General features: G+C 36.7%; 1 protein-coding gene across 11 annotated transcripts in view; it reads right to left on the reverse strand.

Annotated features, from left to right (window-relative positions):
- Positions 1-8,617, reverse strand: part of SLC38A9 (solute carrier family 38 member 9) — a 219,253-nt gene that overhangs the window by 209,789 nt on the left and 847 nt on the right. The gene's annotated exons all lie outside the window — the stretch shown is intronic.

Here is an 8,617-nt window from a genome sequence, read left to right on the forward strand (position 1 = left end):
CAGTCCTATTAAATGTTTTTAGTTTAAAATAGTTAATTTCACTAAGTAACTTGACATTCTACATAAAATACCAATGAAAAATACATTTTAGGAGTTCCCATCATGGTTCAGTGGGTTAAGAGACATTATCTCTGTGAGGCCAAGGGATGCATGTTTGATCCCTTGGCCTCACTCAGTTGGTTAAGGATCCAATGTTGCCACAAGCTGTGGCACAGGCCACAGATGTGGCTTGGATCTGGTGTTCCCCTGGCTGTGGCATAGGCCTCAGCTGCAGTTCTGATTTGACCCCTAGCCTCGGAACTTCCATACGTTGCAGTTGTGGCCTGCAAAAAAAAAAAAAAAAAAAAAAAAATTTAATTAAGGTAGACTTCTAAGATCAGCAAAAGTCAAGAATGCTCACTTTGGCCACTTTTACCCAACACAGTATTAGAATTCCTAGCAAAAACATTCAGACAAGAAAAAGAAATTAAAAGAATCCATACTGGGAAGGAAGAACTAAAACTGTTAACACTCTGCAGATGACATGACACTATACATAGAAATATCCTAAAACACCACTAGAAACCTCCTAGAGCTCATCAATGAATTCAGTATAGCTGCACAATACAAAATTAATGTATAGAAACCTGCTGCATTTCTATGTATTAACAATGAATTACCAGAAAGGGAAATCAGGAAAACAATTCTGTTTACCATTGCATCAAAAAGAATAAAATACTGAGGAATAAACCTACCTAATGAGGTAAAAAAACACCTGTAGTCAGAAAACTGTAAGACACTGATGAAAGAAACTGATGACACAAACAGATGGAAAGATATACTGTGTTTGTATATTGGAAGAATTAATGACCATACTACCCAAGGCAATCTACAGATTCAATGTAATCCCTACTAAAATACCAGGGGCATTTTTCAGAAAATTATAACAAATGATTTTAAAATTTGTGTGGAAACACAAAAGACCCTGAATAGCCAAAACAATCTTGACAAAGAAAACAGAGCTGGAGGAATCATGCTCCTTGACTTCAGATTATATCACAAAGTTACAGTAACCTAAACAGTATGGTACTGGTACAAAAAACAGACACACAGATCAATGGAATGGAATAGAGAGTCCAGAAATAAACCCACACATTTATGGTCAATTAATTTATGACAAAGGAGGCAAGAATACACAATGCAGAAAAGACTGTCTCTTCAATAAGAGGTTCTGGAAAAACTGGACAGCTACAAAAATAAACTCAAAGTGGAAAAAAAAAAAAAAAAACTCAAAATGGATTAAAGACCTAAATGTAAGACCAGAAACCATAAAACTCCTAGAGGAAAATATAGGCAGAACACTCTTTTACATAAATCACAGCAATACTTTTTCGGATCTGTATGCTAAAGCAAAGCAAGTGAAAGCAAAAATAAACAAATAGAACTTCATTAGACTTAAACGATTTTGCACAGCACAAAGAAAACCACTGATGAACAAAAAGCAACCTACTGAATGGGAGCAAATATTTGCCAATGATATGACCAATAAGGGGTTAATATATAAAATGTATAAACAAATTATTGAACCCAACAACAACAAAAAAACAAGCAACCAGACAACCAGATTAAAAAATGGGCAGAAGACCTGAATAGATACTTTATAAAGAAGACATACAGATGGTCAACAGGCATGTGAAAAGATGCTCAACATTGTTAATCATCGGGGAAATGCAAATTAAAACCACAATGAGATATCACCTCACACCTATCAGAATGGCAATCATTAAGGCTACAATTAACAAATGTCAGCAAGGATGTGGAAAAAAGGGAACTTCCATACACTGTTGGTAGGAATGTAAATTGGTGCAACCACTGTGGAAAACAGTATGGTGGTTTCTCAAAAAACTAAAAATAGAACTACCATATGACTCAGCAATTCCATTCCTTATTATACATCTGAAAAAAAAAAGAAAACACTATTAAAATGATACAGGCATCCCAATGTTCAGAGCAGTATTATTTACACGTGCTAAGACATGGAAGCAACCTAAGTATCCATCAACAGTTGAATGGATAAAGAATATGTGGTATGTATACAATAGATAGTTACTCAGCCATAAAAATGAATGGAATTTTGCCATCTGCAATAACATGGAAGGACTTGGAGGGTATTATGTAAATGAAATAAATCAGAGAAAGACAAACACTGTGCACTATCATTTATATGTGGAATCTAAAAATTTAAAACAAATCAGTGAATATAACAAAAAGGAAACAGATTTACAGATATATATAAATAACAAACTAGTGGTTACCAGTGGAGAGCAAGAAGGGGGAAGGAATAAGATATGAACAGGGGATTAAGAGGTATAAACTATTATGCACAAAATAAATAAGCTATGGAGTTCCCTGGTAGTCTTATGGTTAAGGATCTGGCATTGTCACTACTGTGTCTTGGGTCACTGCTGTGGTAGGTGAACTGGCCCAGGAACTTCCACATGCAGCAGGTGTAGCCAAAAAATAAATAAATAAAATAATATAGCCAATATTTACAAATAACTTCAAATAGAGTATAAACTTTAAACAATTGTGAATCGCTATGTTGTATACCTGTAACTTACATAATATTGTATATCAACTATATCTCAATTAGAAAAAAAGTAAAATAAAAAAATGCAAAAATAAGGTGGACAAAGCATTGGAATTAAAAGCTTAGAAAATAAACATACAGTAAAGAAGTTATTAGCTTTATAGAGTTTTTAAAACATTCTCTCAATTTGAAAATTATATATTTTAGAAACTGAAAAGATAACTGTCAGGAAGCAAGTATTTCATCAAAAAAGAACAACATAAAGAATTTGGGGTAAATTTATTCAAGAAAATCTAGGAGTTCCCGTCGTGGCGCAGTGGTTAACGAATCCGACTAGGAACCATGAGGTCTCGGGTTCGGTCCCTGCCCTTGCTCAGTGGGTTAACGATCCGGCGTTGCCGTGAGCTGTGGTGTAGGTTGCAGACACGGCTCGGATCCCGCGTTGCTGTGGCTCTGGCGTAGGCCGGTGGCTACAGCTCCGATTCAACCCCTAGCCTGGGAACCTCCATATGCCGCGGAAGCGGCCCAAGAGATAGCAACAACAACAACAAAAAGACAAAAGACAAAAAAAAAAAAAAAAAGAAAATCTAGTGGATTCCTACTGTGGCTCAGTGGTAACAAATCTGGACTAGACTCCATGATGATGAGAGTTCGGTCCTTGGCCTTGCTCAGTGCGTTAAGGATCCGGCATTGCCACAGGTTGTGGTGTAGGTTGCACATGCAGCTCCCATCTGGGATTGCTGTGGCTGTGGTGTAGGCTGGCATCTGCCTACATTCAACCCCTAGCTTAGGAACTTCCATATGCCGAGGCTGCAGCCATAAAAAGAAAAAAAAATCTAAAGTACATAAAATAAATCCATAAATTGATATGTATAAGTATTTAGAACTATTCCAAGCACTACTAAAGTTTATATAGGAGCCTGCTATTATTATTTTTGACCTTAATAAAACTAAGCTTAATGAAACTGTTATACTGTGGGAAGAAAAAGCCATCAACAAAACTGCTAATAAATCCTAAGAGAAGTTCCCGGACCAGGGATAGAGAAAATTTTTAATATTGTATTACAGTAGGGATGCTCTACTGCTCCTAAATCTCCAAAAACTGATGAGACCATTTTCAGGAGGTATTCATTTGTTTGAATTACACACAACAATTTGGGATATGGCCTATTCTGATTCTATTAAGTAAAATGTGGTGGTTGACAGCTTGTATAAGACTGCTTGGATCTGTACCCTGGATTTACTGTGTTAACTTTGGGGATCTTATTTAAATTCTCTGAGACTCACTGATTTGGGGGATAATAAAATACTAATCTTATTGGGTTTGAGATTTAAATAAGATAATGCACATAATAATGTGCCTGGGCCACAGCGAATGCTCAATAAACATAGCTATCATTTTATTTGTGAATTTGGCTCTTTAAAAGGAACTAGCAAAATTATATCTGGGCTTAATTTAGTGACCTGAATAAAATCAGCTGACATATCTACATGTTTTTAGCATAAAGTGAGTAAACTCAGTAAGATAAGAAAAAAAGTGGAGTACCATAGAATTATTGAACTGTTACAAATAGAATAGACCTAAAAAAAAAGAATTCATTTTGAAGAAGATTGGGTGTCACTTTAAGGAAAAACTCAGAGAAAAAGACAAGTTAATAGATAGGTAGTAGGAGATGGGACTAACATTTACTTATTGAATGCCTACTACCAGCCTAATGTTTTACATGTGGTTTAATCGTAATGAATCTATAGTGTCTGGGAAATAGGTATTATCTTCAAATTTCAAAAAAAGAAGCTGAAGCTCTGAAGTAACTTGTCCTAAATTACTCAGCTAATAAAGCCACAACTGGGAATGAAACCATATCACTTTGATTTCAAATGCTGTCTACTACAGTGGGTAGTCTACTTTAAAAAAAGAGGTAGGCTATTTGGAAGACAAAAGAAGCATTTGAAAACAGTCTTGTTCAGATTTGCAAACAAAAAATCAATAATACCTAGAGTGCCAATAGCCTTAAACTCTTTATTTTAGGACTAGAAAAAGTGAAAAGGTGTGCCCAGATATCGGGACTACAAATTTAACATATGTTTTTCTTTAAGGAAACTAGCTCAGATGAATTTGTTTCTCTTGATAAAAATTTCTTCTTCTCAAGGCTAGGTATTTGTTTAACCAGCAATAATCCTTCCAGCCTCAGTGAGACAGACAGAGGGAAGGTCAATAGCCAAATTAGAGTAGGAAAAAAGATACCTGCCTAAGGAGATGAATACTTTCACTGAATACTGAATGTTAGGAAACCAGAAAAGAGGAAAAGCTAGAAAGGAGTTTGTTTGTTTTAATGGCCGCACCTGCAGTATATGGAAGTTTCCAGGTCAGGGACCGAATTTGAGCCACAGCTGTGACCTAGCTGTGACAGCATGGGATCCTTTAACTCACTGCACTGGGGCCAGGGATCAAACCCACGCCTCTGCAGCAACACGAACCGCTGTAGTCAGATTCATAACACAATGCACCACGGCAGGATCTCCTAGAAAGGATCTTGGGTTTCAGTCAGCCGTAACAAAAAGTGATAATCAAGGTTGGGGAAAATATGAAGGACATTAAATAATTGATATATAAAAAGTTCCAGTTTAATCACATACATGTATTTGTTGAGAGAAATTCTGAAAACTTGTTGTATTGTCAAATTAGCTTTTTATTCCATACAAGCAGAAAACTGACATTTCAATGATTTAAAATAAATTGCAAATGAGCTAAAGTTTCCAATGCCTTTCAATTAAAGATGTAATAATAAAGTAAATATGAAGAACTTTAAAGATATTGGTAATGATGAGACGCCTCAGTTAGTCAGACTGAACTTCAAATTCCTTAAGAATGCTGTTCTAAAGGAAATTTAGTACCTTTTTGAAAGTCTTGACGAGAACTCTAAGATATTCTGAAGTTGTTTTTTTGTTGTTGTTTTTGTGTTTTTGGTTGCACCTGCAGCATATGGAAGTGCCCAGGCTAGGGTTAAATGGAAGCTGCAGCTGCTGGCCTACACCACAGCCACAGCAACATCTTGGATCTGATGCTATAGTCACAGCAATGCCAGATTCGAGCTGTATCTGCAACCTACACCACAGCTCACAAAAATACAGGATCCTTAACTCACTAAGCAAAGCCAGGGATCGATCTGAATCCTCATGAATGCTAGTCGGGTTCATAACCCACTGAGCCACAATGGAAATTCCCAAGATCTCCTAAAATTTAATGAATTAGGTTGAGAGGTGCTGGAATTTCATAGCAAATATTACAAAGATGGTAACAAACAATAGTGCTATCAATGATTAATTAAAATGTTAAAATTTCCATAGCATTAATTTGCTGTAGACATAACACTAACATAGGGAGCTAAATATGCAAGATGATATAAATAGGTATATTTACTTCTAATATCTCAGTTAATCCTCTGACCTTCAAAACAAAGTCCCAGATGCAAGACTATTAATGTCAAAGATAAGTTATTTAATAATGAGTCCCTAAGCATTTATTTTAAAATTGATTTTAGTATGGGGTCTCAATGCAAAAACAGCTCATTGATTTGCTTGCTGGTACCTGTGCTGAAGCACTTATCTCCATAAAAAGAACATAGAGGACAAAGAAAGGGAAGTTCCTGTTGTGGCTCAGTGGTAATGAGCCTGACTAGTATCCATGAAGATGGGGTTTGATCCCTGGCCTTACCCAGTGGGTTAAGGATCAGGTGTTGCCCTGAGCTGTGGTGTAGGTCACAGACATGGCTCAGATACCACATTGTTGTGGTTGTGGCTCTGTGGCCAGCAGCTGTAACTGCCGATTCGACTCCTAGCCAAGGAACTTCCATATGCCACAGCTGCAGCCCTAACATGAAAAAAAGAAAAAAGGATGCTCCTACATGTTAAAAGGTATTGAGATAGGAGGAAAACAGGCCCTTGGGCTGCAAATGGCTGGAATTTGTGAGGCTGAGTAAATTGGGCCTTGTTTCTCTTTGGCATTTCAAGGAAAAAAAGTTAATGGCCAGGAGCTAAGCTCTGCTGGATTAAAAAAAAATAAGATGACCACATCAATCATAAGGCTATGGAGACCTCCCTAACTGCACATGCACAGAAAGGAGTCAAAAATGGAGGGGACAGCAGGCCATAATAAGTTTTGCTAACTTTCCCATAAGCCCTTGTGCTGGAATCCATCTTGGCTCAAAGACGAATGTGCATATCAGAGAGGGTCCTGGGTCCAGTCATGTTTGAGAACTAAAATAAGATAATCAGCCAAAGGAGAACAAAGATCTTGAAGCAATGACCCTATATAAGAGATTTAAATCACCCCTTTAACACCCTTTCCACTAGTGGGGCATCCACACGCCTCTCTGAGTATGTTGTTCTGCTTTCAAACCACTTCCCTGTGTGCTCTCCTACATGTGCTGCGCTTATAATAAACTTTGAGCCTTTTTTTTTTTTTTTTTTTTTACCATTTTTGCCTCCTTGAAACATCCTTGCTTTCAACAGGGGGCAAAAATCAGAGCAATTCTGCTTTTAGCCCCTAGCCTCTAGCCGGCTTAGTGGTTAGGATTCTTAGTTTTCACCTAGGCTGCCCAAGCCCAGTTGTTGAGTATCTATGCCAAGATGCTAGCAACAATCTGCAATAGGAGGCGCTATCTTTTGCCCAAAGAAGTGGATTGTGGACCCACCATACAAGTATTTATGTGCAACAATTACTATTAACTCATACTTCTGTATATAGTAGCCTTTTAGATACTATATTTACATTCAGTTTACCAGGCCAGGGACTGGTTTTGTTTTGTTTTTTTTGTTTGTTTTTTTGTTTTTTTTTCTGTAAACGGCCAGACAGTAAATATCATATGATCTATGCAACTACTTTGCCTTGCAGCACAAAAAACAATACCTAAATGAGTGAACATGGTTGTGTTCCAGTAAAACTACACAAAGAGTTAAATACATTTGGCAGTAGGTCAGATTTGGTCATAGTTTACCCACCTCTGTAGTATGCTAGTATTAAAGCAAATGGAACCATCATCATTACAAAGGCAACCTGCAACCTGGTGAAAGCAGTTATGTATGTTCTGTATGTTCTTCTATATAAATCTATAACTTCTATAAAGTCCAGTAACAAATTTATCTAAACCTCTTTCTTATGAATTGCTCCATGGTTAACAGGAGCTACAATGCTGATATTCTGATGCTACAGTTAGAACATCCTCCCAATCTGATCAATACATCCTTCAAAAGGTGTTAAATTTGACAGTGCTGGAGGACAATGTAGTTTAATAGAGAAATCACCAGTCAAAAAAACAATGCAATGGCACTAACGGAGCTCTCCTCCCACATTAGGAACACTAAATGCTCTCAAGTTATGTTTTAGGCAGTAAGAAAGAATACTGGCAAAGGACTGAAATTTGTGTGCTATAAAATGCATGCCTGGTAGAAATTTTTAGCCTCTAAATGATTTTTTTTAAAATTTATGCTCCTATTGCCTTTTTAAAAAAAACTCTGTAAATTACTGTTTTAATTTGTAATTTGGGTATTCCCATTCTTCTAAGCTATTTACTTCTTATTGTAAATATTCAAGGTATTACAAAAATCACAATAAACAGCATATTGTTTTTACGTATGTAATAGATATGCAGCATTTAAAATTGAGAGAAGAAATCTAAGGTAACTGTTCTCACAGCTTCAGCGGGCAAATGGGAAACGGAAGATGAATTTTATTTGCTTCCAGGCAAATGAACTATAAGTGACATCTTAGTATGCTACCAGCCTTTCATCTTAATATGAAGCTTGTAGTTTGTGAGGCAAGCAGATTTTTGTTCAAGTTAAGACAAGAGTTTTTAACAAAAGTTAAAAACCTTTCCCTTGAGGGGCTGCCTGTTATCCTGCATAGGACAGCAGTAAAAGATAACAGGAAGGGGAACAGGTTAGAGTTTGCTAATCTACTGATCTGAGCAATAGATTATGGCATTGCTTGAGAATCATGAAAATTAGGTTTTAGTCAAGTTGGCCATTAACTGGTTGTCTGCTGGTGAG

The sequence above is a fragment of the Sus scrofa genome, chromosome 16, assembly GCF_000003025.6.
Source record: "Sus scrofa isolate TJ Tabasco breed Duroc chromosome 16, Sscrofa11.1, whole genome shotgun sequence".
Taxonomy (NCBI): Eukaryota; Metazoa; Chordata; class Mammalia; order Artiodactyla; family Suidae; genus Sus; species Sus scrofa.